This window comes from Rattus norvegicus, chromosome 14, assembly GCF_036323735.1.
Source record: "Rattus norvegicus strain BN/NHsdMcwi chromosome 14, GRCr8, whole genome shotgun sequence".
NCBI lineage: Eukaryota > Metazoa > Chordata > Mammalia > Rodentia > Muridae > Rattus > Rattus norvegicus.
In genome coordinates, this window is record NC_086032.1 from 36,820,617 (window position 1) to 36,846,813 (window position 26,197).

The 26,197-nt window shown below is 38.4% G+C and overlaps 1 protein-coding gene across 5 annotated transcripts in view; it reads right to left on the reverse strand.

Moving 5' to 3' along the window:
- Gabrb1 (gamma-aminobutyric acid type A receptor subunit beta1) overlaps positions 1–26,197 on the reverse strand; it is a 483,582-nt gene that overhangs the window by 386,278 nt on the left and 71,107 nt on the right. For 2 of the 5 annotated variants that reach the window (XM_063272871.1, XM_063272874.1), the window contains exon 3: positions 1–15,967. This exon is cut by the window's left edge and continues 21,580 nt beyond it. The exons of 2 other annotated variants lie outside the window; for them this stretch is intronic. The gene's annotated coding sequence lies outside the window, so the exon portion shown is untranslated. The remainder of the gene's footprint in view (positions 15,968–26,197) is intronic. One more of the 5 variants, XM_063272873.1, reaches the window with a different exon arrangement.

Here is a 26,197-nt window from a genome sequence, read left to right on the forward strand (position 1 = left end):
ATGAATATTTTACACTTACAAAACAGATTCTTGTCATTGTGTCTGAAACCCAAATATCTCGATAGCTAGCAACAACTTACTGTAATACACTTATTTGACACACAGCTTTTTGTTGTGAAAAAAACTTGACCAAATGAAAGGTATGCACTCATGGCCTGTGCATGTTTCCCACTGGGCTTTAATTAACGTACAGGAAAGTCAGCCCTGATTGTGTTCAGGGAAATGTATTTCTGCCATTTACAGTGAAAAGCTTTACATTACAATGAAAAAATAAGTGTAGCAGTATGTCTTGAAATTTGTGTCAGTTTTTTTTTTCATATTAGTAGAAAAAAAAACCATTGAAATGTTTTGATGGTGTGACGCTATTTCTTACCATAAGATGTGACCCAGTATCTTCAGAAAGATCCCGCAACTTGGCCCTGTTAGAAATTCAGATGCACTCAAGCTCAGCGCATTGGCCCCTGGCTATAGTCTTAAGTAATATATCTTAGTTCACATCCTGAACATTTTACTGATATATATGTTTAATCAAAGATTCACCTTAATTCTTTCTTATTGAAAATAATTTTTTTCATATAACATACTCTGTTCATGATTCCCTTCACCATATACTCTTGGTTCCTCCACACTTCTACACCCTTCCAACTCCATGCCTTCTTTCTCTTTCTCCTTTAGAAAACAAAGGCAAATTTAAAACAAACAAACAAGAGTGAAAGAATGGAGGGCATAGAAATGAAAAGAAATAGACTTCTCCAAATATGGGGAGGCTCCTGTCTTTTTTTCAGGCAGCACTGCACGCCAATTCGCAAGTCATTCCCATTAGCTGCGGGACCCCAGGTAAGACAAATACCAGGAAGATATTTCCTTATAGCACTATATTCAACCTGTGTGAACCTTTATATGTGGCATTTCCTCATCTTCCAGAGCACATGGCATAGTTTCCAGTTCCAGTGGGTGTCCTATACATCCTTGCTCTCCCTGAGATGCCACAGCTCTTCTAAGTCAATCAGCAACTAGACCCCAGAGCCACCTAGACTTTATCCTTTCCTCCCACTCTTGCATGGCTTGGCTTTTTGTATATTGCAGATAAACTCATATGGAACTTCTTTTTTTTTGTTTATTTCTATATTTTTTTTTATTAACTTGAGTATTTCTTATATACATTTCAAGTGTTATTCCCTTTCCCGGTATCCGGGCAAACATCCCCCTCCCCCCTCCCCTTCCTTATGGGTGTTCCCCTCCCAACCCTCCCCCCATTGCCGCCCTCCCCCCACCAGTCTAGTTCACTGGGGGTTCAGTCTTAGCAGGACCCAGGGCTTCCCCTTCCACTGGTGCTCTTACTAGGATATACATTGCTACCTATGAGGTCAGAGTCCAGGGTCAGTCCATGTATAGTCTTTAGGTAGTGGCTTAGTCCCTGGAAGCTCTGGTTGCTTGGCATTGTTGTACATATGGAGTCTCGAGCCCCTTCAAGCTCCTCCAGTTCTTTCTCTGATTCCTTCAACTGGGGTCCTATTCTCAGTTCAGTGGTTTGCTGCTGGCATTCGCCTCTGTATTTGCTGTATTCTGGCTGTGTCTCTTATATGGAACTTCTTGCACAGATGAAAAAACATTTATTTCATTAGACTCTCATCAGCCACTGAATCCTATTTAACTATTGTAAACAAGGACTGACATTGTTAACAGAAACACCATGGTCACTGAAGTGACCTAGCTCTATGTTAGTTAACCCACTTTGTCGTGACCTTTCACACTCATTTATCCACCGCCCGTGGAGAGCAGACTTCTATTCGTCCACTCTCCAGAAGCCACTGTTACACTTTAAAGGACGTTTCAAGCCACAGTCACGTTAGCTACTCTTCGGTAAATACTATTACATCGTTAATGTGCTAGAAAATATTAGTAATCCTGCAGGGCTTGCACAAACATATCATTGTACAGTGTTTAACATTGCCAGTAAAGATTCACATCTGACTTCACACTGATCTTCAAAACAGCCTGGACATCTGAGGTTTCTCAGCGTTTCTCAGATCTCTCAGACCCAGCGCATCCAAGGGCAAACTTAGAAACAGAGCTGTCCGATTTCCTCTAACAGTGGAGTTAATCTCGCTAGATCACAGATGAGTCATAGATTATGAACTCATAGGAAATTACTGTAATTTCTACACATCCATTGCAGTATTCTGGCTTTTAGAAATCTATCCATTTTTATGTACCAGAAAGGAGCACTATTAAGGAGATGTCCCCGAGGTAGTGACATTGCACATATGAATAACATTATACAGACCACGTGAATAACAGCAATTAATGAAAAAAGAGAGCTTGACTTTGACAAAGAGCAAAAGGAGGTATATGGAAAAGCTAGGGGGGAGGCAAGGAGAGAGAAATGATGTAATCTTTATAATTTCAATAATAAGGGAAAATAATAACTGCTGTGCACTAAAGTGTTTTTCTTTTTTATTATTTATGTATTTATTTTTACACTTCAGATTTTATTCCCCCCAGGTCCACCCTCCAACTGTTCCACACCCCATATCTCCTCCCTGTCCTGGTCTTCATGAGGTTGTTCCCTCCCCCACTCCAACAGACCTCTAGCCCCCCTGGGGGTCTCTTGAGGGTTAGGTGCATCTTCTCTAACTGAACCCAGACCCAGTAGTCCTCTGCTGCCCATGTGCTGAGGGCTTCATATCAGCTCTTGTACGCTGCCTGGTTGGTGATCCAGTGCCTGAGAGATCTTGGGGATCCAGGCTCATTGAGACTGCTGGTCCTCCTACAGGGTTGCCCTCCTCCTCAGCTTCCTCCAGCTTTTCCCTAATTCAACCACAGGGATCAAGTGTTTTTCATATAACCGAAAGCAATTATTATGATCATTATAGCCGTATCTAAACTAATCACTGTTATATGGTAACTATAAAGAAATACATTTATTAAAAATCAATTAGATGGAAAACTACAATAGCTATTTCTTTGTTACAAATACCTACTAGTGTAGATGAACCTTTGACTAGAAATATGCTAAAAATTCACAGTATACTACTGTGAATTGATTTTTACAAGACCCAGTTTTTCTGATGATACTGGGACTCTCAGCCCCCTGCCTCACCTCACCCTTTCCTATTTCTTTCATGGATTCCCTTATTATCCCAAAAGTATAGAACAAGCCTGGGCATGTGAATTCTGATTGTGACCAAGATCTAAGCTAAAAGTGTGCTTTAAGTCTAGTGACCTCCTCAGCCTTCTGCAGAATTAATTTTCAAGTGTCTGTGAAATTCATCTGAGGAGATTCTGATTGCCAGTAGGAATGAGGGCAGCTCAGAGGGGATGACTAACACATCATGAATATAAAATTATGAAGTCATGCATGTGAAGTGGATCTAAAGTCAACTCATTTAGATTGGGGAAGAGAGGCAAACTGGGTCATTGTAAACATAACTGCTAGTTTTCAGATAATAGAAAGTGACAAAAAAGGAGTGATAAAAATTTCTGTTTGCAGCTGATTTTATTAATGATTCATAGTTCTTTATAATTCTAGAAAACAAATAAATATCACCATAAAGGTGTTGAAAGAAACTTGGGCTTTTTCCAAATTTATAAAAAAAAATCTACTTAGGTAACACTCCATATGTATTTGGGGTCACTGATAGGTTTTGCCTCAAGACTGATTTTTTTGTCTTTCAATGTACAAATACCAGCTTATGTTTATAGCACACTGTATGCTGAACACCGTTCTTAAAGTTTTGCATAGCCTGACTAATTTAGGTGGCCTTTTTAGGTTGATATTGTTGACTCCATCTCACGGATAACTGAACAGAAGAATGGAGAGATAGGGCAACTCTCCTAGAAATTGTATAACCGAATATACAACAAGAAAATGTCACTGTTTTTACATTGAAACGACTGTCCTCAGAGAAAGCATGGCCTGTAATGAATTCTCCAAATTCTGATGAATGAAGTCAATGTTTTTGAAAATCCCAATCAAATACCAGAATTCAAATTCACCAGAAGCTAAACAGGGAGCATTTTAAATTCTTCTATTTTGTGCCCAATTTACAAATGAAGACTTGGAAGTTTGAAGTGGATAATTAATTTGCTCAGGATAAAATTAAGCAGAACCTGGGTGGCTGGAGGAGCACTCTCTTAGAGGCAAAGGGGGAGGAGACGGGATGGTAGATTTGTGGAGGGGAAATGGGAAGGTCTACAACATTTGACTTATGTAAATAAGTAAAAAAAAAACAAACAATTTAAAAGTGAAAAGCAAGTAAATAAAAAATCAATGAAAAAATAAAATCACGTAAGAGTTAGCATTATTCTCAAAAGGCCTGTTGTATTCATTTTGATCACAGAAAATTTTTCTACATCATCTTAATTCATTGTAACATGGGCCATATAATTGCATACATTTTATAATGAATCTAAGACAATCGCATATGGATTTTGTGGAATTGTTATTCATCTGTAATGGTTTGATGACTTTTAGAGATTTTGGATAATAATAATGTTATTTAGTTCTGATTTTTCTATTTATTTTCTATTTATTTCATATTCATTATAAAAATACATCCCTGGATTTAGAACTCAGGAAGAAAGAAAGAAAGAAAGAAAGAGAGAGAGAAAGAGAAATAAAAAAAAAGGCAACTGCAGTTGGAGGAGACAGTGCTCAAAGCAGGGCAGCCCAAGGTGAGGAAATCTAGAGGAAGAATTCATGAAAAACTAAGGTGTCTGTGGCATCAGTAGACACAGGTGACACAAGGTAGACTAACTACACCTTCTACACCGACAATAGGAAAAAAAATGTTTACTTCCCAGAGTAAATAATGTCAAACTCCATCTTTCCCTCACCACCCAAGATGTCTGCTTTTTTGACCAAGTAGTAAAAGGTGAAAAAAAATCAGGGAGACTGGATGTGTGGATAAGAGATAACAAACATGCAGATGATCATGTTTTAATATAGTGTATGTAATTTAAAATAGTTAGAATTAATATTTGAAAGCAATTAATTGAAAACCTAGATAGGAGTTCCAGATCAGATGGTAGACATCCCAATCAAACAAAACAAGGTAAAATTGGTTTTTATAGGGTTGATAGAGCTCTGTGTGCTTTTCTATTGCTGTGATAAATACAATGACCAAAGCATCTTGGGAAGAAAGAGTCTATTTCGTCTGATAGGTCTGTATTCCATCATCGAGGGAAGCAGATGATGGGACTCAAGGCAGAATCTTTAAGCAGAAACTACAGAGCAATGCTGCTTGCTGACTTATTCCCAGACTCGCATTCACCTACCTTTCTTGTACAGTCCCAGAGCCACTTGCCCAAGAATGGCCCAACCTGCAGCCTCTTAAATTGATGAGCAATCAGAAAAATGGCTGCAGAGATATGTCCAGTGGTCAATCTGATGGATATAATATGTCAACTGGGGTTCCCTCTCCCCAGAGGTGTCGACTTGACAACTAAGATTAGGCAATACAATTAGGTCCACCATTAACTTGGAGGTGAGCCAATAAGATGTGTCTAAATTTAAAAAAGAGACAAAAATGAGGCAATACACAAAGACAACTGGAATGTCATAGAATTACATGATTATATCTAATGGTCTAATATTTTTAGAATTGACAGCAGAAAGGAAGAGTGGGATGGAACGTAAATAAAGTTTGATGAGTAGTAACTGGTAATGATAGTTTTCAAAAGTAATAAAACTTTCAGGTCATGTGAACATGAAATTAAAATCAATGCAAAATCAAGCAAATTAGAAAGACAGAAATAGGCTAAGATCAAAAACTCAGGTGACAGCAGATGCTGGCGAGGATGTGGAGAAAGAGGAACACTCCTCCATTGTTGGTGGGATTGCAGACTGGTACAACCATTCTGGAAATAAGTCTAGAGGTTCCTCAAAAAATTGGACATTGAACTACCTGAGGACCCAGCTATACCTCTCTTGGGCATATACCCAAAAGATACTCCAACATGTAACAATGACACATGCTCCACTATGTTCATAGCAACCATATTTATAATAGCCAGAAGCTGGAAAGAACCCAGATGCCCTTCAACAGAGGAATGGATATAGAAAATGTGGTACATTTACACACTGGAGTACTACTCAGCTATCAAAAATAATGACTACATGAAATTCTTAGGCAAATGGAATGAATTAGAAAATATCATCCTGAGTGAGGCAATTCAATCACAAAACACACATGCTACGCAGTCACTAATAAAGTGGATATTAGACCCCAAACCTGGAATACCCAAGATGTAATTTACTAACTACATGAAGCTCAAGAAGAAGGGAGACCAAAGCGTGAATGCTTCAGACCTTCTTTGAAGGGGTAACAAAAATACTCACAGGAGGGAGTATGAAAACAAAGTGTGGGGCAGAGACTGAAGGAAAGGCCAACCAGAGACTGCCCCTCCTGGGGGATCCATCCCATATACAGACAATATTGTAGATGTCAAGAAGTGTATGCTGACAGGAGCCTGATATTGCTGTCTCCTGAGAGGCTCTGCCAGAGCCTGGTAAATATAGACAAGGATGCTCTCAACCAACCTTTGAACTGAGAATGGGGTCCCCGATGGAGGGGTTAGAGAAAGGAGCTGAAGAAGAACCCCATAAGAAGAACAACAGTATCTCCCAGGTGTATGGGTGAGGGCGCACCTTCATAGAAATAGGGGAAGGGGGATGGGATAGCAGTTTTCTGGAGGGGAAACTGGGAAAAGGGATAACATTTAACATGTAAATAAAAAAATCCAATAAAAATGTAAAAAAAATAAACAAAAATGACAGAAATACAGTATTGAATTATGACAGAATCACAAAGGCAAGTTACTGTACACAGCAAAACAATGAAAATAATAGGTAGGGTCTGTAGGTAACCATACAGATGAGATGAAAATTGAGTGAACCTTTCACACTGTTAAGAGGAAAAAAATACCGCCAAGGTAGAATTCTGTGTCTAGTAAAGTCCGTTCTAGTAGCTGTGAGGCAATTAGACCTTCCACTCAATATAAATAGAGAGAATGAATCAGTAGCATATTACCTTATACAAAATAATTTCATTGTTTTTAAAACAGAAAATTTTAGCAGAAGTTCTTGCTGAGAAGATTCAGAAAATTTTAATGGAAGATCTTGCAGAAAAGATTCAGATAAGAATGTAAAACCACATAAGAATGAAAATGCACTAGAATAATCTCAAATCAAACTAGTAAATGTTTTATCATTTTTATTTGTTTTATTTTATGTTTCTTTATTTCTGCCTTTTATAGTATTCCTTTTTGATTTTCAAGGAAAATCATGTATTCTTTGAAACAGCTGAGGAAATAAAAATATTCTAAAGATAAAATTTGACTTTATCAGTTTAAATACTGATGGTGTTCCATATCATTTGTAGTTTTCTTAAAAATAAAAAAGGTTTTAGAATAGTTAACACAGGATTTTAAAAGGACAGTATGCTAAACTATAATTGAGGAAGATTGTTGTATACATGCCAGTGCCAAACCTTGACCAAATGTGTTCTCAGTTCATATGCTGTTAACTCTGAAGAGGATCCATGCACATAACCCGCAGTAGCCACAGGTATCAGGAAAGTATAAAATGGCCATCAGGGGGGATAGGAGGAACACTATGGGGGAATAGTAGTTCATGCTTGCTATGAACAGGAAAATGAAACAAACAAACAAGAAATAGGTGAAGGAAACTTAAGTGGAGTGGTGAGAAAGGAGCTTCATCAACAAGGAGGAAGCCATGAGGAGCAGGACTCAATATTAGTAATGATGCTTGAAAAGGATCAGCTTATGATTACTTAAAATTATGTGCATGGGTATATATATATATATATATATATATATATATATATATACATATCTATATGTGTGTGTGTGTGTGTGTGTGTGTGTGCGCGCGCGCGCACATGTACACATGTGCATGTGTAAGTTTAATTAAAATTATTCTAGTTTGGGTGACAATGTTCCCTCCAAAATTCCTAGACTATTTAACAAAAACCCAAGTACTAAGCATGGGGAAATTTCTTTCAAAATGATGGTCAGAGATACTAACAAAGACCCCAAACACTGTAGTTTATTGTTACTGCCCTTTGTACTTTCCAGAAAACTAAGATAAGACTCCATTGCTGGAGACACACTCCACTTCAGGCACTGCATTTGGAGTATCAATCCATATCTAACCTGGAAGCCTCCTTACTGGGGACTAGCTCTCCAGTAAGAAGAAGAGCCATGTAAGCTATGAATAGAGAAAAGCAAGCAATAGTCCTCTCCATCTGTAATGCCAGTATGTCACAGCAATGAGTAGCATGGCACAATATTCTGAAAGTGCACTTATATCTTAGGGGTAAACAATAGTCACATAATTGCTTAATAGGAAGAAAGTCATGCCTGGCACTGCAAATGTAGCCAACTGCCCATGACTGGTTAGGCCATGTAATGTAGAGGAAAACCTACAACTGCCAGTTTCCTACAGCAGCATAATTTCTAATTGCATTCTCCATATTTATCCTGATAGCCACAGAGAGTGCGCTCTCATCAAGGAAGCATTTAGTGTGTGTATGTAGCTGGAAACCATTATGGAAAACCACAACTGATCAAAATGCAGAGGTCAACTGACCATGAAGGCTGCTATTTCCAATGACTACATTTAAAGCCTAACCCCTTTACTTTAGTTTCAAGGAACATCAAGGAAAGAGAAGGAAAGATTATAAGACTCAAAGAAACAAGATAGCTGGTTTGGTGTTTCTTCAAAACAAACAGAAAGAAGACAAAACAAAAGCAATAAATGACAAAAAGACATGAAATGAAAAGGGTAGACCTGGGACAAGCGAAGAGAGAAGTAGGGATAAATACGATCAAGATACATTGAATGAAGTAACATTATAGGGATTGAGCAGGTTCTATCTAGGAATATATGTACATGGGTGTGAGGAAAAAGGCCCTGAAAAAAGAGAAGGAAGGAGTACAGGGAAGGGCTGGAAGGAAGAAAACAGAAAAGAGAAATGTTGTAATTATATTATAATCTCAAATTTAGAAGATTAAATTAAGAAAAGATACACTGTATGAAATTCTCTTAGATTAATAAAATTTATTAGAAATATTTCTTAAATTTAAATAAGAAACATGAAATTAAGGCACTGTCAGAATGTAAAAATTCTTCTAGCAAGGCACATTAAATTTACTAATTTCTTTTAGTTTTGCTGGAGACCATAATATGTCTTTCTTTCCAGTTGGCAATGTGATACAACAAAAATAAAGATTCCAGGACAAACAAACAAACAAAGTAAAACAAAAACCAGAAAGAGTTCCCCTTCCATTTTTGTGCAAAATCAGTGTCATGGAAATCTTCATTGAAGAGTCTACAAATATCTTAAACTCAACTTATCATCTCCCCTGACCCCTGCCCACTTTCTTCAGTCTGGCACTGTGCTCCAATCCCAAAGAAAGCACAAGCATCCAGTTGTCTACACGAGGAACTAGAAATACCCCTCTATCCTTTGTTCCTCGAAGTAGGCAACCACCAGACCTGTTAACTCTGTCCTCCTTAGATACCATGAGCTCTGTCCTCCATTGAGACTGTCTGCCATCTTTCTTCATCTAGACTGTTCCAATGATGTCATTATTCTCTAGCTCCTTCTGTTTCTTTTTCAATTCAGTCTGATGGGGTTCATATTCTAGTCCTCTTATCCTACCACATCCTTGATGTCCAGCATGGGTTTCCCACCTCACCTCCCACCCATCTTCCTCTCTTATTACTCTTTGGCCCCTCGTACCACTTGAAGTTCTCAGAGCTTTCCTTTAGCTTGCTTGTCTCTGAGGCTTTACACTGGCTATTATCCAGCTGAGCAGTGTCTCATCCTCCTTTAGAATTCAATTTCAACCACACCTCTCCAAAGATTTATATTGGCTCCTTAATCTTAAATCAAAGATGTAAGTCAACCTCCCAGAGTTCTAGCCTCTCTTTCCTTTTCTTCTTTTTTTTAAAGTAATTGATTGATGCCTTCACCGGCATTTTCATATTCTGCTCTTTCTCTTAATGTATACCAACACTACATTGCATTTTCTATCTACATTTCCTTATACTCTCTAAAAGTAGGTGCAAAATATTCATTCCCATATGCACAATTCTGAAAAGGTATATAGTGGAGGGTAGGAAACTTATGTTTATTTGTTGTTAATAATTTCTGTTGGCTAACACAGCAAAACCTTGGCTAAGGGGCCTTGGTGCTCTTGTAGAGGAGCAGAGTTCATGTCTGAGCACCTACGTCATGTTGCTAACAACAACAACCTGTAACTCCAGCTCCAGGGGATTTGATACTCTCTTCTGTGCCCCAAAGGCATCTGCACCATGTGTACACAAACATAAATGAATAATTTTAAATGCTATACTTCAAATCATACCTGATTTTTTTCTTTTTATATGGATCTCTTAACAGTTGTGCTGGTTTGAAAATGCAGATGTGCAAGCTTGTGATGTTAGAGCACCTTCGTCATGCACCTTCAGAGCCAAGTTTATGACCACTCACCGAGTCTGTATGACTCTTGGTCATTGTCAATTTGTGCAGTAGAAGGCAGCCTCTATGCTAATTAAAAGAGCAGTAGCGTTCATCTGAGGTCTTAGAATGGGCACCACTCTCCAACCTAGAAATACCTGCCGAGATGAAGGAAGTGTTTTAGTGAAAATGCATTGCTAGCTTTGAAGGAAGATAGACAAATCTTTCCTTTGTGTTCCTTTTAATTTGTCATAGGCATCTGATATCTAAGGGTCAAGTGCTCAAAACCAGGGCACAGCACTTTCGAGCTCTGTGTTTTTCCAGAATTGGCTTTGTTGCTGTGTCACCTGAAAGAGAGGTGTGTCTAAATCTTGAGATGTTTCTTTCCATTACAGCTATATAGGTCCACATATATACACTTAGAAAAAGTCAAACACAAACCATAAACTCTACCCTTTAAGTGTCACAGGGCTGTTTGGTACAGATGATTTCAGGCAGAAATGCTGCTTCTTCTCTTCATTTCTGGTATCACAAGTATCTGTTGCTTGTTGTGTTGGTGAAGGATGCGGCTCAAAAGAAGGAGATTAAAATAAGGATATTTTGCATCTCAATTAAATGTACACATAATTCCAAGTGGAAACAAGGCAATGAAAATTTATAATAAAATCTTAGTTTAAATAATCTTATCTTACATTTAAAAAATCATTTACAGGGCACAGTTCCACTTTAATTCCACATCGCAGTTTCCACTGTTATGAGGCCATTTTCCTGAAATACACCATTTAGTTTTGTGATAATATTGTGGCTACATACATGATTTGCCATATATGGAAATATCAACATCATAATTCACTCATAGCAAGACATTGCTCTGCACTGCATATTGAGGTAAAAGGGGTGGGACATGGCCCAATTCTAAAAGAAATGCAAACAGATTTTGTCCAAAAAATATACAACAGTGAAGGAAAACTCACATACAATTTGTAACATATGGAGGACTAAGTCCACTATTTTAACATAGCACAACGTTGTTGCCAGTTGACTTTTGGAACTTTTCATATCCTCCAACTAGGCACTAAATTGTGTGCTATTTTCCTGGTCACTCCCAGTATAATATTTCTACATGTCTCATTTATCTCAGCACACACGTCTATGATTCATAAGTATCTATATTGACTGTGAGCATTTCAGCCTTTGGATGGTGTTTTTTTTTTTTAAATTGTGATATGGTCTTGCCATGGGTTTCTCTACCATTAAGTGTGGAGGTTATTGGCCTTTTCTATTCTATTACATGCATCACAGCACAGCTACCTTTACCTTATCTTTCTCATTAATACAGACTTTAACATAGGATGATACTTAGATTGTTGTTTCAATCAATGAATGCTGTTGGAGCAAAAAAGAAGACGTGATCTTCTTTTGTGCAGGCTCAACAAGGAGAAAGGAGCTCATTTGATTTAAAAATGTTAAAACTAGAAATAAAAATAAGTCTAACATCAGTGGTATGGAAAACTAATCAAAATGGTCCAACCTCAAAGGTCAAAAAAATAACATTACATTTCTTCTTTCCTTCAAGGCATACAATCATCTTTCCTGAATATTTTTCTGCTAGACCTTTTATCCCAAGTCTTACTCAGCCTCCTGAAATAAAGCCATTTGAAATCAATCTCTGGGCTTAGATTTTATAAGGTTTTACAAAAACACAATTTTAAAGAAAACTGATTTTTTCAGTTATCATAGTCCTCCCTGAGTTATTATCCTTAACAGGTTATTAAATAAACATTTTTATTAAAATTTATTTTAGCAAAATTGTAATTGTTTGATTTTTTTATAGTGCTTTAATTAGAAGTAGATTCTAATTCCCTAAAACTATCAACCAAAAGCAGCATTAGCTTTAACTGAGCCTGATATCTTTAAAACCATGAACATGTAGCTTTAAAAGTCTTAAGTTAATAAGTATAATATTTGTCTTACTATATTCCTTTCTAAAATAACCTTTGAGTGTAGTTTCTAGAGTAAATATCCTCAAACAAAATTACAGAGGCAAATTTACAACTGAATGCCTTTTTTTGCAATCAATAAAGAAGATATTGAAGACATTTGTTTTCAGAAAAGTGTGCCACTGACTTTTAGAGTGAATCTACTGTTCATGAAGGCAGAGTCTGCCGATGGTAAAGTGTAAGGGCAAGGCGCGGGGGGTGAGGGTTGCAGCCACATGCACAGTTGACCAAGTTTCTTAGGCATCTGGGGACTGCTTCTTTTTTGCTTTCTTGCTTGACGCTGCCCACCCCCACCTAACATCCCCAGAGAGACCATCCTAGAGGTAGGATGGAATAAAAAAGTTAGCGAGAAAAAAAAATTCCTGCTCTGAAATGCTGCGTATTTCTTAAGCTTTTAAAGGAGCAAAGACAATAAGTAATCAACCCTCTCAAAATCTCTTATTCAATTTGTATCATAAACTTTGTTGTTTGTGTCTAGGAAGACAATCACAGTCAACCCTCTCAAAATCTCTTATTCAATTTGTATCATAAACTTTGTTGTTTGGGTCTAGGAAGACAATTACAGTTTTAATTGTTACTGGAGGTTTCTGGGAGCAGGTCAACATGAACTTCTGAGGTAAGATCAAGGATCAAAGTGACAATCTCTTGCCTTTAAGGCATTTAGAGGATGTCTGTCATCCTAAAAAATATCCTTGGAGAGGTGAAATTCATTCGCTACTACTCACTGTATCTCTTCTCTCTTCTGTTTTGTCCTGGGAAACAGGACCCTACTCCTACCTCCTACCAGGTGTAATGGCTTCCTCCTCCTGCTGCAAGTTGGTTCCTGCTGTTCAAAACGGACTGGCCTATGGCTTATTAAAATTCTTGTTCTTTGGTGGCCTTCTCAAACACAAGAAAGAGCTTCCTTCCCATAGCTATACCCACAGTCATAACATGGGTCTTTTAACTTGGAGAGAAGGCTCGAGAATAGCTTATATTGCCCTGTAAGTCAAACCCATGATTACTGGGAATCAATCACCAAAAAGGTAAAATGTTTTTGCCTGAATATAGGAGCTTAGGTGAATGGCTTCTGAAGTTTTGACTTTTCTAACAATGAAATTATATAATCGGCAACTTGATGATATTTTCTTGGGGTCACTATAGACTAAGAACACATGGATTAGCAAAACTCTGGGGCTGAACTGCCATTCTAAGTAATAATCACAGCCTCTCACCCCCACTGCCACCACTTCAGTTTTACATGGTGTAATTGGTAATCTTCATTTTCAACCTGAATAGATTTAAGATCAGCATGAAACTCACCGTGGGTATCCTAATAGTGAGTTTCCACATGGTAGGAGTAAAGGATTAGATAAAAGGAGAAGCTCGCGGGGCTGGGGATTTAGCTCAGTGGTAGAGCGCTTACCTAGGAAGCGCAAGGCCCTGGGTTCGATCCCCAGCTCCGAAAAAAAAGAACCAAAAAAAAAAAAAAAAAAGAAAGGAGAAGCTCGCTGTCTGCTTCTCTACTCCAGTGATCAGTTCCTTGTGTTCCTACCGTGTACCTATGCTCAGTTGCGCAGGCCTCCTCATGCTATCCACACTGTGATGAACTGTTCCATTCAAACTGGGAGTCAAAGACCGGACCTGTTGGGTTCTTGTCACAACAACTAGATAAGTCACCAGTAGAGATAGCTATTTATCTTTAGGCAACTTAATTAAGCCCAAGTTATAGTAGATGTCACCTTTACTGTAAATTCCTCCACAGTGCTGTTAAACCTAAAAATATCTACAGCCTAAGCTGATATTATAAATCAGCATTGGGTTTCTTACATGAATAGCAGTAACAATAAAAAGCAATATGAACATTTAATAGAAACTCTATCTAGGATGGGAGGGAAGCAGTTCTCAGTGACAAATAATAGAAGGTCTTAAAAGTCCCCTGTGAGAATGGCAATGTTCATGTAGGTAGTTTCATGATAAAATGCCAACACAGGAATGAGCTCTTTAAACCAGGCATAGAGAATCAATAAGTCCCCAAAGCAAATGGTACACATATTGATTTGAAGTGGGGCTGGGAAACTTAACTCAGAAAAGACAAATTAATGAAGTTGAAATGGAAACAAAAAGGACAAAGAAGGAAAAAGTTCAATTGCACTTGTTGTGTGCACAGACGAGGTAGGTTCCAGAGAATCCTGCCAATGGTTCCAAGTATCAAGACAAACCACAGCGCCAGCATCAAGTGTGCTTCCACATAAGAGGAAGTGAAAAGGGAGCACGGACAAAAGGGAGCACACACTCAGAAACAAGGGGGAGCACACACTCAGAAACAAGGGGGAGCACACACTCAGAAACAAGGGGGGGCACACACTCAGAAACAAGGGGGAGCACACACTCAGAAACAAGGGGGAGCACACACTCAGAAACAAGGGGGGCACACACTCAGAAACAAGGGGGAGCACACACTCAGAAACAAGGGGGAGCACACACTCAGAGTGCACAATTCTACTCGGCTCAGTGGATGACACCACTGAGTAAATTTCACAATCTCAAAGACTCATGGTTTACACATGAACTGAGGTTTGAGCTTATTTATTTATATCACTAAATATTTTTCCTTCTTTTTAGTATTTCAAGGCTACTAATACTACAAACTCATAACTGAAAACGAGACACATTAAAGGCTTCTATGACAACTTCTTTCCTTCCCCCCAACAAAAGAGAGACAATTCAGACAGGAAGTATAGAAGAGAGTGTTTAAAGTTCGTAACAAAGATGATGACGCATAACTTCTCATAGTTGATGACTTCTGACAGGGGCTGAGGAAGGACTCAGTTTTATTTAAGTGGCTAGTAGCTGGGACTTTGATGGGGTGCCAATGAATACACGGGCAACAAAAACTGGACTGGGTCTATTTTTCCTTTTGGTGGGAAGGGGTTGGCACAAGGATGAGATGATGAACCTAAAAGGAATAATTAGTGTGATCAGTGTGCATTGTATGGAATTCCCAAATAATTAATAAAAAATATTATGTTGAAAAACTAATGTGTTTATGATACATAAGATATATATCTGTCTTCAGATAAGCTTTTAAAACAGAATGTTTCCTTATAGCTTTTAACCAACATCCTTAGTGTTATTTTTCTTTCCTCCCTCTATTTTCCATTGTCTTATTCTGCTTCCCATGCCTCAGTTAATGCCTGTTACCCCATCCCTCTCCATATTCACAACAGCTGTGACCTATTCTCTCTAGAGTTCCTTCGCTCCCATCTTCCCTCTCTGTCTACTTTTCTGACTTCTGCTGTTATTTCAGTTTACTGAGAGGAGGTGTTTTCTAGACATGACATGGATGTTGCATGTAGACAGGCCAAGGTAGATAGTGGAATTTCCATGAGGCCCCACCTCTAGATTAACAACTTCTTTTAATGCCTTTGCATACACTTACATTAACACAGCTGTGAGAACAAAAGGCAGAGATCACTGAAAATACGGTAAGGGTATCTGTGTGAAGAAAGATAGACCATGTGAGACATGTAGGTATATGTCCAGCTCTATAGCTTATGATAAAAATATTTAAAACAGAATTAAAATGGGATCTTAAGCCAAGTATAATATCAATCATTATCATGTCATATTTAAAACTATTTTTCATTGTTACTCAAACATATACCTCCTCTAATCAGATTTTCCCCCTAGATAAAGATTTAAGTTAATATAATGATTCTCATTCAAATTCCAGGTAAGGATGGCCTGTGGCTTATGGAACCTGATACATATAACTGATCTCTGGAATAAAAATTCTCATTAAGTTATCAAGAGTCACTTCCATTGTGGAATAAGTACAATTTTTGGAGAATACATTAATAGTCTCATCTGTGATGTTTCAGGAGAGACTGACTCTGTAGTGACAACTAATGAAAGTGACTGAGGAATGTGAGGATTAAAAGATCAGTATGAATCAGGAATCAATCTGTGAAATCCATGAGTCACAAATGTGCCTGCTGTTTCCCTCAGGCCTCTCCAGGCTGTGGGTACAAATGGTACCATCTTCAGTGCTGGCACCCAGCTCTGACATCGCTGGCTCCCCATCTGTGTGTGCACCATACCAGACACTTCGTTTGTGAGTTCTTACACATCCATAGGAACCAGCTTACTTGGGTATAGCCACTGTTTGTCCATTTGTTCTGGGAATTGCAGGAGCATTCATATGTCTGTGTGTCCACACTCTCGTCAGGTGCAGCAGCTGAGCAGGCCGGTCTTTGTGCTTCTCCTTTGTCTGGTACATTCCTTGGTATCTACCTGATACCACTGTCACTTTGGCCAGACTCCAATTGACAGAGCGGGTAGGGGTTCTACCCATCAGTTGTGTGAATCCCTCCTCTATGCATGCTATATGTGTGAGGCACTTTTGGAGACTTCTAAAGCCTCACAGCCTATTTCTTATTTCACTTCCAAGGGTGGCTTTGAAATTTGCATTTAAAGATACCATTCCTTATGAAACTTTCAGTTGAACACTGCTGTAGTGGAGATTCCCACATGATCAGCTTTTCTAGCTAACTTTTTCTTTTTCTTTCTTGAGTTGTCTCCTGAAATTCTCATTGAACTTGAGTCCTATCAGCCTGGCTTCACCAGTCCCACATATACACTCTAAAAAGGGCATCTGAATTATACTAACTAAAGTGAAGATACCTCTACACTTGTAAAAAAGTATTTTACAAACCTCGGAAGTCAAGCATTGAAGCTCAACACTTACTTGAATTATATTTATATTCCTACTTTCCATTGAAAACTTGGTTTATATCATTATTATTGTTGTTGTTGTTGCTGCCGTTGTCTGACATTTTGGTTTTGAACTGCCACTGATGGAGGTGGACTATATGTGTTAGTCTAGAAGGGGAATCTTCCGAGGCTCATTATTGGTTCTTTGTCTTCTTTTTGTAAGCCTCAACCAAACCCCGATGCCTGAAGGGAGAGTCCTACAACACTAAGGACTGGTGAAAGAAAAAGAAAATCACTTTTCAGCAGTTTCCTTTGAGGACAGACAAAATGGCAACCCGATAGAACTGTTCCAAATCATTGAGATATATCTATGTTTTTGGTTTTTTTGTTTGGTTAGTTTTTTGGGGTTTTTTTATTAGATATTTTTATTTGCATTTCAAATGTTATCCAAATTCCTGGTTTCCCATCCATAAACCCCCTATCCCATCTGCCCTCCCCTTGCTTCTATGAGGGTGTTCCCCACTTACCCACCCCTTTCTGCCTCGCCACCCTGACATTCCCTTCTCCTCCCATTGATTCCCCATAAAGCCGTCCTCTGCTACATATGCAGCTGGAGCCATGGGTCTGTCCATGTATAGTCTGGATGGTGGTTTAGTCCCTGGGAGCTCTGGTTGGTTGGTATTGTTGTTCTTATGGGGATGCAAACCCTTTCAGCTCCTTCAATCCTTTCTCTAACTCCTCCATTAGGGCTTATGTTTGTAAAAAGTTAAATGAAAGTTATGTTTATCATCATTAGAATATTTTGGAACTTTTGAGGTGTTTCAGAATAATTTAATCTTGAGCTTTATGCCATTATCACAAATGAATTTTTGGAACATGGCATATGACTCTTGTTTCACAAACAGCTATTAAAAGGTAGAAGCTTTCGAATTTCCTACTTACTTTTTTTATATCAAAAAGTTACTTTTCAGCCTTAGATTTCTTTACCATTTCAAGTGTCATTAAAAACAATGACTTCCTAAAATTCATAGGCAAATGGAAAGAACTAGAAAATATCCTGAGTGAGGTAACCCAATCACAAAAGAACACACAGGGTATGCACTCACTGGTAAGTGGATATTAGCCCCAAAGCTTGGATTACCAAAGATACAGACCACATGAAGTCCAAGAAGAAGGAAGACGGGAGAATGGATGCTTCAGTTCTTAGAAAGGGGAACAAAAATACTCACAGGAGGAAACACAGTGGTGGTAGAGATATCCACTGCCTACAGTTCTGTAACTCATAGCAATCTGCACAGTGAAAGAATCAAAGGATAAGAAAGAAGAATGCGCTTGTGGATTTCGCTTGGGAAAATGGGGGATGTCATGGTGTTGATTTCAGGACACTCAGTTCAGTAATTACTCAGTAAATTAAGTTATTAGAATAGTGAAAAATCATGGAAAATACAAGAAACAAATGGAACTTTAGCTAATTGGTAATACTATCATTCATATTAAAAATAATTGGAGATACTATTCATACTAAAAGGAATTTTGCTTAAAAATAGAAAAATTGGCCTGGTGTATAGGCACACACCTTAAACCTAGCTTTCTGAAGGCAGAAGCTGGAGGATTTCTATGTATTTGAAGCCATCCTGATTTACAAGCTGAGTTCGAGGACACTTTCAGGAGTAGTTACTAATGAACATCTTAAATAATATAACTAAATGTATTTCCTTAACTCTTGGAATAAGAAAAATGCTTCTCTTCAATGGAAGCCAAACTTATTTTTTTATTCTTTTTTTTTTAGGTTTATCTGGTAGGTTATCTGTACGTGTGTGTGCACAAATTGCATACATATGCCCATAGAGGCCACAGTGTATAGGGTTTCTTGGAACTATAATTACAGGTAGTGGTGAGCTGTTTCATATATGTGCTGGCTACCAACCCAGGACCTATTTGGGAACAGTAAGTGTTTTTAACCACTGAGCCCATTCTCCAGTGCACAAACATGTCCTTTAAGTAAAATATTTCCTTGATTCTTTTGTATGTGAGCTATCAATTAAGCACAAAAGGAGTTCATGTAAAACCAAACTGTAAGAAGCTGTTTGAATAGTATAATAACTTCTGCTACCCTGTACAATAGTGTCACAAGATAATTTTATAAACTGCTCTATACAATAGGACTTTGGATTCATAACACCAGTCCTTACTTATTTATTTAACAATTGCTTATGAAGTCTCCCCAAAAAGTCCCAGGCCACTCAAAATTGGTAGGGTGAGTCATACAAATTAATGCATAGTTACTATGAAAAATGGTATGAAAAGGGGGAGTTCATGATGTTATCGGGGGGCACTGGTCTAATCTATAATCAAAGGCAATACTTACGAGGAAAATTATTTAAACAGCGATAAGTAAGATAAGTGAGATTAAACTAGGAAAAACAGAAAAGAAGTGAATTTCAGACAGAGTAATATATCCAAAGTCCCCAAAATGGAAGGTAGGCAGCTTAAGTTCTTCAAAAGATGCAATACAGAAAACTGGAAGTAATAAGAGGGCCTGGCAAGGGGTGTGTGTGTGTGTGTGTGTGTGTGTGTGTGTGTGTGTGTGTGTGTGTGTGTGTGTGTGTTTCAGTGGTGGGGCTTGTCAGGGTCAGTGGGAAGAACCTGGAACATCTGAGATTTTAGTCTTTGCCCTAAACAAAGGAAATGTTTGCACTGTGTGAGGCAGGTCTTTTGGAAGAGAGCAGTTAAGAATCTTCAGAACTGAGAGGCTCCACCCAGCAGCTGCCTCAGACAGATGCAGACACCCACAGGCAAACAGTGGATGGAGCTTGAGGTCTTTTATGACAGTACGGGGGAAAGATTGCAGCCCTGAAGAGGATAGGAACTCCACAGGAAGAACAACAGAGTCAGCAAACCAGGACCCTTAGGGCTCTCAGAGACTGAGCTACCAACCAGAGAGCACACACAAGCTGGCCCCAGGCCTTCCTGCTCATATGTAACAGATGAGCAGCTTGGCCTTCATGTGGGTCCTGAACAACTGGAGCAGAGTCTATACCAAAAGTTGTTGTTTCCTGTATGTGTCATAAGTTCTAGCTGGGCTGCTTTGTCTGGCCTCAGTGGGAGAGGATGTGCTTAGCCCCACAGACTTTATGTACCTAGGAAGCCCCCACCTGCTCAGAGAATAAGGGGAAAAGGGATGGAGAGAAGTGTGGGAGGGAATCCAGGGAGGGGGCAGTGAGTGGAATATAAATTACATGAGTAAAAAACAGCAACAAAAACAAAAACAAAAACAAAAAACTCCCGAACAGCAAATATGAGACAGGAAGAGAGCAAGGGCTTAGAATGTCTTTGTTTGAGGGTTAGACTGACTGGATTCTGGGCCAAGGCATTGTGCATACCAGAATTGCTCTTGCCTTCCAGAACTAGTGACATAGTGTAGACGTCAGTGGGCTCTGTTATCTTTTTCTATCATAAACTTTCCTTTCAGAAGCCAGCACAGATCTTAATAATGCACAAGACTTCTAAACCAGGCTACTTTGAAGATTTGTTTCTCATATCCTTTATGTATTTATATGTAGTTATCAATTATGATATATACCTGTATACCACATCTTCATTTTTTAAAATCTATTCTTATAAGCTAAAGCCAATATATTACCTAAGGTCTTTTCAAATAAGAAACTATTAAATAAGATTATAATTAAATCTTGAATAAACAATGGAAAGCAATGACCTGGAAAACAGTCTGGAAGGTTCCCTCATATTTCACAATTAGTAAGGTGAGACTGTTTTTATATTCCTGATACCTTAAGAGACATAGAGAAGGCCAATATAAGGTGGGGGTCCATGTCCTTATTTATTGAGGAAAGATGAGAATAAAATTCTTGGATATACTGCTTGTAGCATGTCAGTTATTTGCTCAGTGTTGTCCAGCTCCATGAATGTTGCATTTGACTGATTTCCACTTGGTATCCCCACTTTCCCATTTTGTCACACCATCTGATTCCAGATAAACACAATTTTGGTTCAGAACACGTTAGATTTCTAAAAGGAAACATAAAGTGGCTTTGAACAGCAGCTTTTTGAGTAGTAATGTAATAATAGATTTTTTTGGAATCTAAAGCTATTGTAGGAAGGACTAGTTACAATTGATTCTATTATACGTTTTCAATTTCATGAAATTAATAGCATGTCATTCAAACTCTCTTGCTAACAAGATATAAATGTAAACAACTTACTTTCAATTTCCCATCCCTTGAACAGGTCATGTATGGCATTAATAACTTCCCAATCATAACAGTAATTGTCTCATATTCAGCTGAAAACATCTGATAACATTAGGAGTTTCATGATGAGAAGGAAGAACAGTCATAAATGTAATAGAATTCAGATGACATTAGCCTGAAATCATTTTCCAAGATTATTGAAGCAGCAAGTGTGTTTCTACCATAAATCCCTTACTTTCAAATAATGTGACAATAACTGAGATATTTTAATATGTTCTTATTTATAGCTGAGAAACAGTAGAATTGATTTATAGACTTTAGACATTTTTTATAATGCTGTATGTCCCATTTAATTGTTATCTTGCCATATCTAAATAGTACAAAAGTATCTGTACCATAAATACAATTTTATATCTACCAAACTAAAATGATTATGTATCTACTTTATTGAGTTTTTGCCTATACATATTTGAACCATCAAATACTCTTTTTGTTTATTCTTCACTTGTCAAATTGTCAATTGTTTTAGAACAAGTTTTAAGTCCTCAAAAGTATTTGCAAAGATAGATGAGATTTTACAACACACACACACACACACACACACACACACACACACTACACTGATGCTTATAAAATGGAAGGGGAAATAAGTGGGTAGACAGCAGGTTTCATATATGTTCCATCAAAGCTCTATGAAGCACATGGATTAGGAATTTCTGCATTAATTTCTAAGTGAGGAGAAAGGTGTCAAAATGGTGCATAGTCTACTTCAAACAGGCACATTGAGGGGAAGACAGGTCAGAGAATAGCATCTTTGGTAAATCAAGCCTCTCCTGATGCATTCTGTGTCATTGCAGAACAATGGGACTCAAAAAGAGAATGGCAGTGTCATTAGTGCCACTGTCACTAGAATATATTAGAATATAGCCCATTAGTTCACCTAAGTCTGCACCAGAGAAGTTCAAATGTGGTTTCAGTTCAGAGGTTCCCCTAATGGGGAAAGCATTTGAATTTAAGTCAATTCCTCTAATATCCTCTCATCTCCAGTCTTGGTCAAGCATTTGTTGTAAAGTACATCAAGATTGTTTTGTTTTTCAAAAGGAAAAATCAAAAGAGTAATCAAATCATATCCTTAATCTATATACGACAGTGAACATTATACACACAATCACATGCATGCACACACACACATGAACACACATGCACAAACACACAAACTCATGTGGGTACACATGCATGTGCATGCACACATTCATATGCGTGCAGATAAACACACACACACACACACACATAGAGTGAGAGAAAGAGAGAGACAAGGCCTTGTAGTTAGTAGAAGGAAGGGGAGTGAAGCAGATGGAGTCATTATTGTGCACATCAAGCAAGGATATCAATTTAGGTCCAGGGAAAATTTCAAGAGGCCAGTAGTACAGCCTTCTCTTTCTGAAAAATATATTTTAATTCTTTTATGCAAAGATGGGTCCTTTAGCTATACTATAATTAAGGATCTTTGAGAAATCAAGATTAGTGTGTGTCAGTGACATAGTTTGGATGGGGAATAGAAGTTGATACTACTAATGAGGACAGGTTCCACACCATTGTGAAATATGGACTGCAAGAAGAAATTTTGCTGGCATTCTAAGCGACACAAATGTAATGGAAGAAAACCATCTTTCTCTAAGATGCTAGCTCAGACCTGTGTTGATTTCTTTCTTTCACTTTACCACACTCATTGTACTGTTTTTCCCTCCAGACTCTAGGCTTAGCTACTTCCTCCTGGGCCTGTGTTGGCTGTGTCCTGTTCTCAGCACAGTTTCCCTTACTATACTGCAAACTCCTTCTGATTGTCAAGCATCTATTTCTATGCCACATTCTCAGAGAGGACTCCTCCATCTCTCCACTGGTGTTCTCTGCTCTCATCAAGATGTCCCTGCCCCAGTTCTCTGTGTTCAACACTGCATCTGTTTATTGTCCCCCTTCCATCTATGAGGGCTGGATTATTTGTGTCATCTCTTAGTTCTGTCTCCAGGACCCCAAAATGTGTACATTCCTAGTGTCCAATAACTCTTGGGCTAATATCACATGCTTTCCTGAAGGCTTTTTTTTTAACTTTTTAAAGCACTTTGTAGAAGGGACATCATTTACTAGTTCATATTCTTTTTCTACATCATCATAAAAATAAATAGTAATTCAATAATATACAATATATAAATAATATATTTAATGACACTTAAATTTCCCAATAAAAAATCTTGACATGTAAAAATTACCCTTTTAATATAGTATGATTGTTCTGAGCAGCCTAAAACAGACAGGTTTATGTCTTCCCACAGTGTCAGAATGTATTGAAAAATGGTAAATAAACATGCTATGTCACTTTCATTGATTGTAATTTACCAAGTATTCCTAGTTTCCTTTGGTGGCTGCCTGCTAGCATTCACAGGATTCTTTATTATAGTTTAAATTAATGTAGGCATTCTCAATCACATTTTACACTTCATGCAACAATGTATAGTTTCTAGGATGGCTAAACAAAGGTTGAAGAGGCCATCGAATTCAAATTCAAATGTTTTACTAGAGACAGGCAGAACTCTAAAGAGAGTCACTGTAAACCTCTATACATTAATGGATGTGGTTGGAAAGATGCTGGGGGCAAGCTGCATTGAGCAAAGAGTGTCAATCTCAGCCGCAGAGGCAATGGACTACAGGTGAGGTGCTGAACCCAGCCTGAGTGGGCATTTAGCCAGTCACACAGATGGATAGACAGATGGCAATTCGACAAGGTGGTGTCAGTCCGTGGGGAACTTGCTGAGCTGAAGCCCTGGGGACTATCAGGACTCCTCTTGATAAATGCACACACCAGGTGATTGGATGTCAGGTGGAAGGGTTGTTATTACATCATGTTAGATGCCCTTTTTTAAAAAAAATGGAGTCTAGGTAAGGGTACAGCATTTTTCATTTGTTTGGTACATCGTCAGGCCTGCTTTTTTATTTGATTCTGTTCATCTTGATTTGTTTTTCTGATATAATTTTACTACAGACCTGTGTAACTAATCTACATTGCTACAATTTGATAAGTGGTGCCATTTTACTTACAATGGTGTTCTTAGCCTGTATCTCATTGTTGGTGTCATTGACATGCACAAATAAGTTACACGGACACCCTGCTTCTATCTTTGCACTCATAATTGAGTCAAATGCTACTTTGACAGCATAGTCTCCCAGGGTTATTTCATGCCCTATGCAGTGACTCAGTAGAAAAGAACAGATCTCCACAATGGCCAGCAAGGGAGGGAACTACTGCTCCCAGGACCTATGGAGGTCCATGGGCTGCAAAACATAGGCTTTCTTGCAACATAAACCTGATATGTCATAGTTGAAGCATGCAAGTTTCCTTCTACACAATTCTTCTTTTGTTCCTCCTATAACTCTATACATGGGTTATACTGTCATTTTTCTATTGAAGAAAAAATAGGCCTTTTAAAACATGATGCTATTTTAAGGCTGATCTAGGATTTGAACTCATATCTAAGTTCTTTCCACTGTAGTATTCTAGTATTCTGTTTCAATTAAAAAGTTTCATTGGGTTAAGGGATAATGTTAGATAACTATTCATATATTTCAAAGGGGATAATCTAGATTTTGATACTAGAATATGAATATTAAAATTAACAACTTTATTGAGTCATATGCCTAGCTGAGCCTAATCTAAACTTCAAACACATCTTGGCATGCCCCACAGGCTGGTGGGCCTGCCAGCTCAATATATTTCCCTTGTGTTATTTACTTGTGTATAAATGCTCTTTTTTTTTTTATTAACTTGAGTATTTCTTATATACATTTCGAGTGTTATTCCCTTTCCCGGTTTCCGGGCAAACATCCCCCTCCCCCCTCCCCTTCCTTATGGGTGTTCCCCTCCCAACCCTCCCCCCATTGCCGCCCTCCCCCCATAGACTAGTTCACTGGGGGTTCAGTCTTAGCAGGACCCAGGGCTTCCCCTTCCACTGGTGCTCTTACTAGGATATTCATTGCTACCTATGGGGTCAGAGTCCAGGGTCAGTCCATGTATAGTCTTTAGGTAGTGGCTTAGTCCCTGGAAGCTCTGATTGCTTGGCATTGTTGTACTTTTGGGGTCTCGAGCCCCTTCAAGCTCTTCCAGTTCTTTCTCTGATTCCTTCAATAGGGGACCTATTCTCAGTTCAGTGGTTTGCTGCTGGCATTCACCTCTGTATTTGCTGTATTCTGGCTGTGTCTCTCAGGAGAGATCTACATCCGGCTCCTGTCGGTCTGCACTTCTTTGCTTCATCCATCTTGTCTAATTGGGTGGCTGTATATGTATGGGCCACATGTGGGGCAGGCTCTGAATGGGTGTTCCTTCAGTCTCTGTTTTAATCTTTGCCTCTCCCTTCCCTGCCAAGGGTATTCTTTTTCCTCATTTAAAGAAGGAGTGAAGCATTCACATTTTGATCATCCGTTTTGAGTTTCGTTTGTTCTAGGGATCTAGGGTAATTCAAGCATTTGGGCTAATAGCCACTTATCAATGAGTGCATACCATGTATGTCTTTCTGTGATTGGGTTAGCTCACTCAGGATGATATTTTCCAGTTCCAACCATTTGCCTACGAATTTCATAAACTCGTTGTTTTTGATAGCTGAGTAATATTCCATTGTGTAGATGTACCACATTTTCTGTATCCATTCCTCTGTTGAAGGGCATCTGGGTTCTTTCCAGTTTCTGGCTATTATAAATAAGGCTGCGATGAACATATTGGAGCACGTGTCTCTTTTATATGTTGAGGCATCTT